Source organism: Protopterus annectens, chromosome 1.part1, assembly GCF_019279795.1.
Source record: "Protopterus annectens isolate FY-2018-M chromosome 1.part1, PAN1.0, whole genome shotgun sequence".
NCBI lineage: Eukaryota > Metazoa > Chordata > Ceratodontiformes > Protopteridae > Protopterus > Protopterus annectens.
This window is the reverse complement of record NC_056726.1, coordinates 804839902-804850772: the sequence shown is the minus strand read 5'-3', so window position 1 is coordinate 804850772 and position 10871 is coordinate 804839902.

Below are 10871 nucleotides of genomic sequence, written 5' to 3'. Positions count from 1 at the left end.
TTTCTTCAGTTATGTCAGACACCTGGGTGGGAACCCTCAGATATGCTCAGAGTTGGTACACAACGACATATATTCCAGTGACCTGATAGATATTGGCAACATTCTGGCAGACAGGTTCAGTGCAATTTACCCCCTCCCTCACCCCCAAAAGAAGATAGTTATCACAGCTGTATGTAACCTCACTGTCATCTTGGATGTCCATGTGAGAGCCGCACTCAGCAAAGACAAGTACACAGCATCAATGGGACCTGATGGTATCCACAGTTGCATGCTATGTGGACTCCAGAAGGAGCTAGACCCATATATACAAATGCTATTTAACCTTAGCCTTGCTACAGGATATGTACCTGAACACTGGCGTATGGCAACAGTGGCCCCACTCTACAAAGGAGATGCCTCCACAGACCCTGGCAAGTACCACCACACAAGCTTAACCAGCCTTGTCTGCAAAGCTATGGGAAGAGTCATTATGGAGCTCTTACACAGAGACATTGGTGACCTACAGACCCTTGATGCCACCCAGTTCAGCTTTGTACAGGGCAGATCCTGCCTTTTGCACCTAGTTGACTAGTATGAAACTGTCAGTAGGGCCATTGATGAGGGCTACGCAGTCCACACAGCCTACCTGCACTTGGCTAAGGCCTTTGACACAATACCCCACTCAGGCATCATAGACAAGCTCAACAGCTGAAATATAACACCATATGTCACAGGATAGGTTGCAAAATGGCTAAGAAACAGAACCCATAAAGTCAACATTGCAGGTGCCTTGTCAGATTCAAAGCCAGTCACAGGTGGTGTCCCACAAGGATGTGTCCTGGGACCCCTCTTATTTGGTATTTACTTTTTAGATGTGAAAGCAAACATAGGAGGGTTGTGCCTGACAAAGTTTGCAGATGACTGCAACCTAGGCACCATAGTGAATACATCAGCCGGCACACACATCCTACAGAATGCCGTCACAAAGACAGATAGCTGGTGCCGGACTCATGGCCTGAAACTGAATGCAACTGATGTGTAGTCATCCCCTTTGGGAGGAACAAAGTACCCACAGATCAATACATAGACAGCAACCCACTGAGCACAGACAACAAATCAGACACCTGGGGACACATGTAGATAGTGACATCTCGTTTGACACCCATGTTGCCAAAGTGGTTAGAAAGACTTTCTATCTTGCCCACCTTATCATGGAGGGTTTTTCATCCAGATCAAAGGAGGTCATTGTACCACTATACTTCTCCCTTATCAGGCCCATGATTGAATACAAAGCCCCATTTGGTATGTACCTCACCCAGCACTTGCAACAGCTGGAGAGACCCCAAAAGTACCTTACCATGAAGATCAGGGGTCTACAACACGTCATATGCTTCCAGAATAAAGGAAATCCAGCTTTATTCAGTGTCATACCACATACTTACAGGTGACCTATGCCTGACATACAAGACCATGTCCAATCAGGATTTGGTGGACATGCTCCACTGCAAGCAATCCAAATCCACCAGAACCATGAGAGCTAAAGATTTGAACCTCAGCACATACATGTATAGGACATGCTGGAGGGACAGAGTCATAACTCAGAGGCATCTCACACTCTAGCAGAGTATCCCAGTTCATGTTAGACAGAGTCCCTCACTGACTCTCTTCAAGAGACATCTGGAAAACTGCATGTGAGACAGAGGCACAGACTAGACAGAGGCACAGTCAAGTTATTCAATTACATAAGGGGGCCATAATGTGTCACTACTAAGTCAGAGGCACAATATTCGGAATCTATTCTGTACACTTATTACCACTATAAGGGGTGGCAATAGCCACATCACTATGGCTAGGCTTATACATGCACTAGGGCAGATAGCCTAGTAGTAAACTATGAAACTATGGTGTATGTGTAGGTATTGTCAGTCAAGCACTATAATGTGGTTTGGGGGGCTTGATATCTCCCTGTATTCCAACATTGTCTATTCCTTCTAGCATGTCTAGGGATCAGTTGCTAGTGTCCTCTCCTGCTCAGCTGGTGAACCTGGGAATATTGAGGCAATGTTACAATTGCCTCATGTACACTGACAACCCTCTCCTTCTCCCATAAAACACAAATACATGCGAGAGATGCAACTATATAGCCAAAGTGGAGGCTGAGCTCTCTCAACATAGGACTAGCAAGACCAGAGAGAAGGTGAAGGTAACCACACACACCACAAACCCAGTCTCACATAGCACTATCACAACTTCAAATCATACACATAGACACACACAACGACATACTCGGAGGCTCTGATCAGAATTCTACCAAAACAGCAGAGGCCACCACAGCAGACACCCACACAACTGCCTCCACAGGGCACAGCACATGCAACACATAGACCACAAAGTCAGTGTGCCAAACAGTCACAGCCCTTAAGGCCAAACACAATGCCAGCCACACTTGTCATAGGTGACTCCATAGTCAGACACACTGACGTCCCGCACACTGGATTGAGTACGGAGGAGGTCACAGTAAGCTGCCTATCGGGCACTGGAATCCACCACATAATGCAAGCACTCAGGTCACTCAACTGCAAGTACAAGTCTGACTCAGTCATTATCCGTGCTGGTGTGAATGACCTGAGATGTACCTCCCTGGACTACATGAAAAGAGACATAGAGGATCTCTCTGATTATGTAGGCCAGGCAGGTATGACCCTGACCTTGAGCAGTATCCTACCTTCACCAAGTATGATGCCACATAAACAGAGACAAGATGATCAGTTGTAATAATTGGCTTAAACTATGGTGTCATTCAAAGGGGGTCCAATGTCTGTCTGCCTGGGATGACATGCTGGACAGGCCACGCTGATTTGCAAGGGACGGCTTGCACCTGTCACCCCTGGGCTTCTGGATTTTGGATAAGGCTCTTGCCACCCCCATTGTGCCTTTTTTATGCAAGAATCAGATTCTACACCTACCACCCTAGAACACAGAAAAGGAAAAACACTAAGGGTAATGCTGCTCAATGCCAGAAGTCTCTACCTCAAGATGCACACACTCGACACCCTTCTCAGTATGGAGAACATTGATGTCTGTGCTGTGACTGAAACCTGGTTCACGGCTTCTGACAGCACCCCGGCACTATCGGGTGTTACCTCATATCATGCGTTCCGGCCCCAAAATCCGGACAACACCAAGAAAGGAGGGTGGGTGTCCATATTCATTAAGGACACCCTCACCTCAAGGTTGGTGGCAACACACGATGCATCGGAGACCATCCAGGTGCAATTGACCATAGGCAAGACTGCTCTGCAGTTTGTAGCATGTTACAGGCCACCCTCTCAAACTCAGGTACCTCACACAGCTTTCCTGAAAACACTGGAGGGGATAAATGTATCTCCAAACACCATCATACTGGGTGATTCCAACTATCCAAATATAGACAGTGATCACTACTCAAGCCCCAACAATCTAGCCCAAAGGTTCCTAGAGTTCATACACTCAAATGCCATGGAATAACTAGTCACCATCCCCACAAGAGGAGACAACATACTGGAAGTCATCATCACGAACATGGGGTCACAATGTTCAACACCAGAAGTATACCCGTCATTGGTGAGATCAGATCATGAACTAATCTCAGTGGAAGTCCACATCCCACCCCCACCCCAGATAGAAAAGACAACAGTGAGGAACTTCTCAACAGCCGACTTCACACTTCTAAAGACTGGTGTGGTCTCTTTCAGGGCCACTAAGCCAGCGGACACCATTACCCATGCCGCTGTATCACTTACAAATGCCTTTTACCAGCACCTCCAGGACTGCATGGATCAGGCAATCCCAAACAAAACAAAGACTCTTTGTACCACAGGCAAGCGTCCAGTCTGGTGGACCCCAGCCATAAACAAGCTCTACAACAAAAGGAAGGAGCTACTACAAGATAGAGCGAAATCCGTAGAAGGGAAGACACCCCTGCTCATTATGAGGAAAACACTGAGTTCCCCCATAACATCATCCAAGGCGACTTTTGAGAGTAAACCTGCTAAGGACTCAAGGGACAATCATGAGGCCTTTTTTACTTATGTTAGACACCTGGGAGGAAACTCCCAGATATGCTCAGAATTAGTTCGAAATAATGAAAATATCACTGAACCTACACACATTGCCAACATACTGGCTGACAGGTTCAGTGCAGATCCCCCCCCCCAACTGGAGGGATATCTATACCAGAGGATTGTAGCCCCCCAAACATCTCAAATGCTCGGGTGAGAACTGCTCTATCCAAGGCGAAGTACACTGCATCCATGGGACCAGATGGTGTCCCCGGTTGAGTGCTCCATGAACTCCATGAGGAATTAAACCCGCAGTTAGGTCAGCTGTTTCATCTTAGCCTCACCTCAGGATATGTGCCCAAGGAGTGGCATACAGCAATGGTGGACCCACTTCACAAAGGAGGTGCCTCCACCAACCCCGGAAACTACCATCCCATCAGCTTGACAAGCCTGGTCTGCTAAGCTATGGAGAGGATCATAATGGAAATCATAAATGAAGACATAGGGGACTTGCAGACGTTGGAGCCAACCCAGTGTGGCTTTGTCAAGGGCAGATCATGCCTTTTAAACTTGGTTGACTCTTTCAAGATAGTCACCAAGGCCATTGACAAGGGCAAGGCAGTCCACACAGCCTACCTTGGCCTGGCAAAGGCTTTCGACACAATACCCCACTCGGGTATCATTGAAAAAATCACCAGCTTAAATGTGAACCCATACATCACATGATGGGTTGCAAACTGGCTAAGTGACAGAACACACAGGGTCAAAGTTGCTGGTGCCATGTCACACTCCGAAACTGTCACAAGTGGTGTCCCACAGGGCTCAGTCCTGGGCCCACTTTTGTTCAGCATCTACTTTTCAGCAGTACAAGCAAACACAGGAGGATTATGGCTGACAAAGTTTGAAGATGACTGCAAACTGGGAACCATAGTTGGAAACCCATCTGACACAGACATCCTTCAGAAGGGTCTCATAGACACAGATAACTGGTGCCAGAGCCATGGCCTTACGTTAAACGCTAAACAATGCATAGTCATACCCTTCAGGAACAACAAGGTTACCCCTAGTTCCCATCTAGGTGGCAATCCTCTAAGCACAGAAGAGGTTATCAGGGACCTGGGCACCCGGGTTGACAGTAAACTTTCGTTTGACACTCACGTTGCCAGAGTAGTTAGGAAGACCTTCTACATTGCCCACCTCATCATGCAGGGATTCACATCTAGATCAAGTGAGGTCATTGTTCCCCTGTACTCATCACTCATCAGACCAATGATTGAGTACAATGCCCCATTCAGAATGTATCTGACCCAACACCTGCAGCAATTGGATAGGCCCACGAATTCCTCACCAGGAGGATAAAGGGTCTCAAACATATGTCTTATGCTGCCCGACTGCAGGAACTCCAGCTCTATTCAGTCGCTTACCGTCTGCTCAGAGGTGACCTGTGCCTGACATACAAGGCCATGTCCAACCCGGAATTGATGAACATGCTTCACCTCGAAACCTCTACATCCATCAGAACTGCAAGGGCAGGTGACTTAAACCTCAACACGGATATTAATAGGACATGCTGGGGGGACAGATTCATCACCCAGAGAGTCCCTATGCTGTGGAACGACATCCTGGTACATGTGAGGCTGAGCACCTCACTGGCTTTGTTCAAGTGAGATCTTGACCAATGGATGGGAGATTGCAGGTATACCCCAGGGATAACCTCAGTGTCACTGCTTGACAGAGGCACAGCAAAATAATGGGCATATTATCCATCAAACTGAAGGGGTGGCAGAAGCCACGAAACTCTGGGCTAGGCTTATAAATGCCCTAGGGCAGCTAGCCTAGTATGAACCTATGAACATAGGCCTGGGGCAGTTCCTGCTATTAGGACAGTGGTCTGCAGCAGGCTATATAGTAGTAGTCAGTGTTAGCCATTGGTGTTTGACCATGGCTAATCCATGTTGCTTCTTGTTGTGGTACCAACATGGGTGTGTGGTTATCCATGTCATTTATTGCTAGTCACCCTCATTTTGTAGCTTGTTCCATGTTTTTGCACATGTACATCACTGTATGAGGTGTGCCCTGGTAGTGTCAGGGTGCTGATGTGGGCTTTGACCCTGTTTTCTATTACAGCACTGATATCTACTTTCTCTATACTGTGTGCGTTTACACTGCACACATCTTGCTGTTTATACTTCTGGCATTGGGTAGCATTACATCTAGGTTCCTATCCCTTGTGGTACCTATGAGGTTGTTTTGTGTTTTTGTGGTTTATGATTGGTGAGGGTGGATGTTAGTCGGGTCCTCAGGTGTGCATATGGTACATGGTATTACATTACTTAACACATGGCATTCATGCCTCAGGTGGTGCTGCAGGGCTGCCTCTGTCGGATGCACATACTACACTCCCTGTACATGTTTGAAAGCAGGTTGTGTCATGTTAGGCATCCCTGTTACTATATGAGTGAGTCAGAGCGGGTATCAGTCCCAGTGTTCCTACTGACCAAGTGTATGTGCTATGCGTTGCCTCTTTGCCAAGGCCAGGGCATACTGGGCACGCCTCCTTCTGCCTACTGGGACAAGGTCAGGTTGTTCCTCCTCCGAGTCACCCTCTGCCTGTGGTGGCCTTGGCAATGGTGGGGGTATGTTTGGCCCAGCCCTGTGCTGGTCCTGCTGCAGCTGTTTCCGCAGGATCATATTATGTAGCATAGCACATACCATGATCATTTGGGTACATGTAGTTGGTGTGTACTGCAAGGCTCCACCAGATGTGTCCAGACACCGGAACCGTGACTTGAGCAGCCCAAACACATGCTCTATGACATTACGTGTTTGTGCGTGTGCCTCATTATGGCGTTCCTGTCAGGTGTGTGTGCATTTCTGATGGGTGTCATCAGCCACGGCTCCAGTGCATAACCTGCATCCCCCACTAGGTGTCCGTGTGGGAAGTCCCCACTGGCAAATGATTGGTACAGCTGCGTCAGATGCCAGATGTGGGAATCGTGGTAGCTCCCAGGGCAGCCAGCACACACATTCATTATTATGCCCTGGGCATCACACACGACCTGGCAGTTGGAGGGGTATCCCTTGCGGTTAATGTAGGCTCTACCCCGCTCACCAGCTGGTGCTTTGATGTGTATGTGCATGCAGTCTATTGCACCCAGCACCTCAGGGTATCCCGCTATTTGCTGGAAGAGACGCATATTGCTGGCCACAACCTCACGGTCATTAGGGACATATATATGATCACTGACATGTGCTGACATGGCATCCAGGAACTGGTGCAGTACCCTGGAGGCTGATGCCTGTGATATCCCCATCATATCACCAGTTGGTCTCTGGAAGGTACCTGTTGCTAGTATTCTTAGGCCAACACATACCTTGGTTTCCACTGGGATGGGTTCCCCTCTGTTGGTTCTGTGTGTGAGATGTGGCCTGCACAGCTCAACAATCTGCTGCAGAAGGTCTCTGCCCACTCTGTAGCGCTCTACTATCTCCAGCTCATGTAACCCATGGTAGGTGACCCTGGGCCTGTATACTCTTCTCCTTCTCCTCACTCTGGGTTGTCTGTCATCATCTGCATTGTCACCACCCTCAGCAATTTGCCTATGCCTGATTATAACAGCTAAGGCAGCCCCTAGCATTTCTGCTTGAGTTCAGCTTTTATCAGTGTTCAATTCTGATAGCTTAGTTTCTGGCAGTATCTCGTGAGAAACAGCCTGCACTGCTGTTTGCAGTGTTTTAAGTGCTGGGTTGGGCTTCTAGTCTGCCTGTGTAATTGCCTGCTTCTAATTGTTTCCACCAATTAACTCCAGCAGTATCCTCTGGCAGTTTCCCTGTATTTTGGTTGTTTCCTGTTTCCTCTCTGTTTCCTCAGGGGGAGCAATGTGCACACCAGCTTCAACACGCTCAAAGTTGCTTAAACGCGCGCACACATCCTTACACAGTGTTACACGCGCGCACACATCCTTACACGGTGAGAACTTGGCTGATTCATGTTAAAACACGCGCACGCTGCCTTACACACTTGCACGCCCGCGCAAACCGTTGTAAACGGTTTGCAACACGCTCCCACATGTTGAACCTGCCTTACACGGGCGCACACGTGCGCATGCACGTATATCAAGAAACTTTGAGTGTAGGGATAACGTATACCCTCAATTTCTTGACTTTCCTAGTGTTCTGCTGAGACACACCTCCCTCCCTGATGTCTGTCATCTGTTACCTTACATTGCCCTCCAATCTGGTACATTTGTTTCTATCCCCCCCGTGATGTCACCTACCTCTTACTCTGTTCCTCCCCCTTCTCTAACTCTTACACTACTCAGAAAGTGCTCATTACCTATGTGGCAGTGTGATTCAGTATTGTAACCCTCATTTACATAGGATTGCCTAGTAATGCTTAGTTACATGTCTTACACGGAGCTTTCCCCCCCTTGGCAACCACTAAACGGAGGCCATATTGTTTTTGGTCTGCAAGTCCCTCCATTGACATTCCATGTAATACATAAATCCCACAATTGTGGGCTTATAAGCTTCGGTTTTCAGTTTTAGGTAGCGCACCCCATTTGCGCGGGTGTGCGCTGCAGTTACACATCATAATCCCACGAAAAAAAAAGTTATATAACATATTTTTGCAACACTTTTTCATGCCAATGGCCACATATTTGGCCATTGGCATGCTTAATGATACATATGCACCCTTTATTTGGAGCCAACATAGCTCCGTTTTTGATTTTGCAGAAATGTACTCAGTTGTCAGCTGAGTACATTTCTGCAGCTAACACGTCCGTTACACGGACTGGTTTCAGCTTCGTGGATCACTCAGATACCTCATTTGCATATCTTTGAGCCACAAATGAGGTATTGAGCATTTCCACGCCCAGTCCGTGTAAGAGACGTGTTAGCTGTCTCTTACACAGAGGTTTGGGCTGTTCCTGAATCGGGAGGCTTACACGGAGGATTACACTACTCTTAAACTCTGTGTAAGCCTTCCTGAATCTGGCCAAATGTGTTTTGCAAGGAAACTGTGAATCTCTCATATTATGTACTAACTATAGCACTGGATCCTTTCATTCTAGTCCATCTGATATGACTAATGGGTACTGAAACACTAGTCGGATCAGTTCTGGCTCTGGAAGTGCTCCAAGAATTGGGTTCCTTTAAGATATTGCCTTCCCATAAACCCCTTGGGTACTGACTTTGTTCAGATCAAGTTTGCTGACTAATAGGTCATGACTCATGCAGGAATGTATGAGAAATGGGCAGAACTTCCAGATGGCCACCCAGGTCCTCAGAAAATGTTGATTTGGATAGGGGATGGTGGGAAGGATGTTATATCAGATAGACATAGGATGAAAGGATTCTGCATTATTGTGAGTACATAACTTCAGTTTCCTATTCATTTTGTGCTGCCTGATCTGAGAGATGGCTCAGAATCTCATGCTACCTGTATTACTAGGTGGTGCTCTTGACAGAATACATTTTAGGACTGTTGTCCCAAAGGAAGCAGTGGATATGGAGAAGATGTCCATTTCATAATGTTTGGTGAAATTATACAATGTAGATCAAGTTTCCAAGACATACATTTCATCCAGAGTAGAATTTCTGAAGTTGGATGTAGAAGTTTTCTGAAGATTAACTGTTCAGTAAATGGAACGCTTTTCACACAATTCTGAAAGAAATTTAAGGATTTTAGGAACTGATACTGAGAAGGGGTTAATGCCCTACTTTTTTGGCCATTTACCTCTGCATGGTCTGCTAGTGGGTTCTTTTTTGGATGCAGAAAGAATGTGAATCTCACTCTCAAACAACAAAAGGTCTTTGACCATTAAGGAACCTGGGGAAATGAAATTGTTAAATTGAGACTGAGTAAGTCCAGGTGAGGCCGACTCAATGGGTGCGATAGTAGATCTCGATGGGGGTCTAGAAGCTATATATACTTTGCCAAGCAAGGCAAGGGAAACTAAATTTGCTGTGGCCAGCACGGGGCAATGAGGATCACATTGATTTATGTAATACTGCTTTCTGTTGAATCCTGACATTGGGGGGAAGCATACAGAAGTTTGGTGGGTGAGTGTTTGACAAGGTCATATCTTGGGGACCGTCCTGGGCCAATTAAAGTAAAACAATTACACTTTATGTTGGTTGGGGATGCAAAGAAACCACAGAAAGGTTGACCCCAGAAATCAAATATTTGATGGTCTACTGTTGGACCGGAACCTACAGTGCCCATCTGTGAGATAGTCACCTTTCCCTGGAATGTGCATTATGATCCAAAACTGATGTGAAGTAATCACTCATTGACAAACCTGAAATAGTGGGAGAGGAGAGCCACCGTTTCAAGTAATCTTTGCACAATCAAGTAATGATTATGGGGGTTGTTGCAGGATGGTCTAAATAAGGAGACCACTAGATTCGAGTGGCAACTGCTTTATTCCCATGTAGAAGCACGTGTCAGGAATCATGACTACAGTTGAGGTCATCGACTCCAATATCTGGAGTACCAAGAATGTTGATAAAGACAGGTGGTTCAGATGGTGCTGGATTGAAACCGAGTATGTGCATTCTGTCTGGAGGAAGACTTGTACAATTTGCTGTATCCAGATGGCATTCAATAAGCAGTATGGACTACATTGGCTTAAGACTTCATTTTTCCTGCTTCCTCTAGATTAATACTAACCATTACTCCACCCCCTACAACCTGCTGTCCAATTACAAACTCCCCTGCCTCCATACATCCAATCAGCACCACAACTCTAAACCCATTACTACACTAGCTCCACCTTAAAGCTTCACAATGTGCACTCCAATGCCCAGTCCACTACCCCTAGCTTTTAGAACTCACACTACACCATG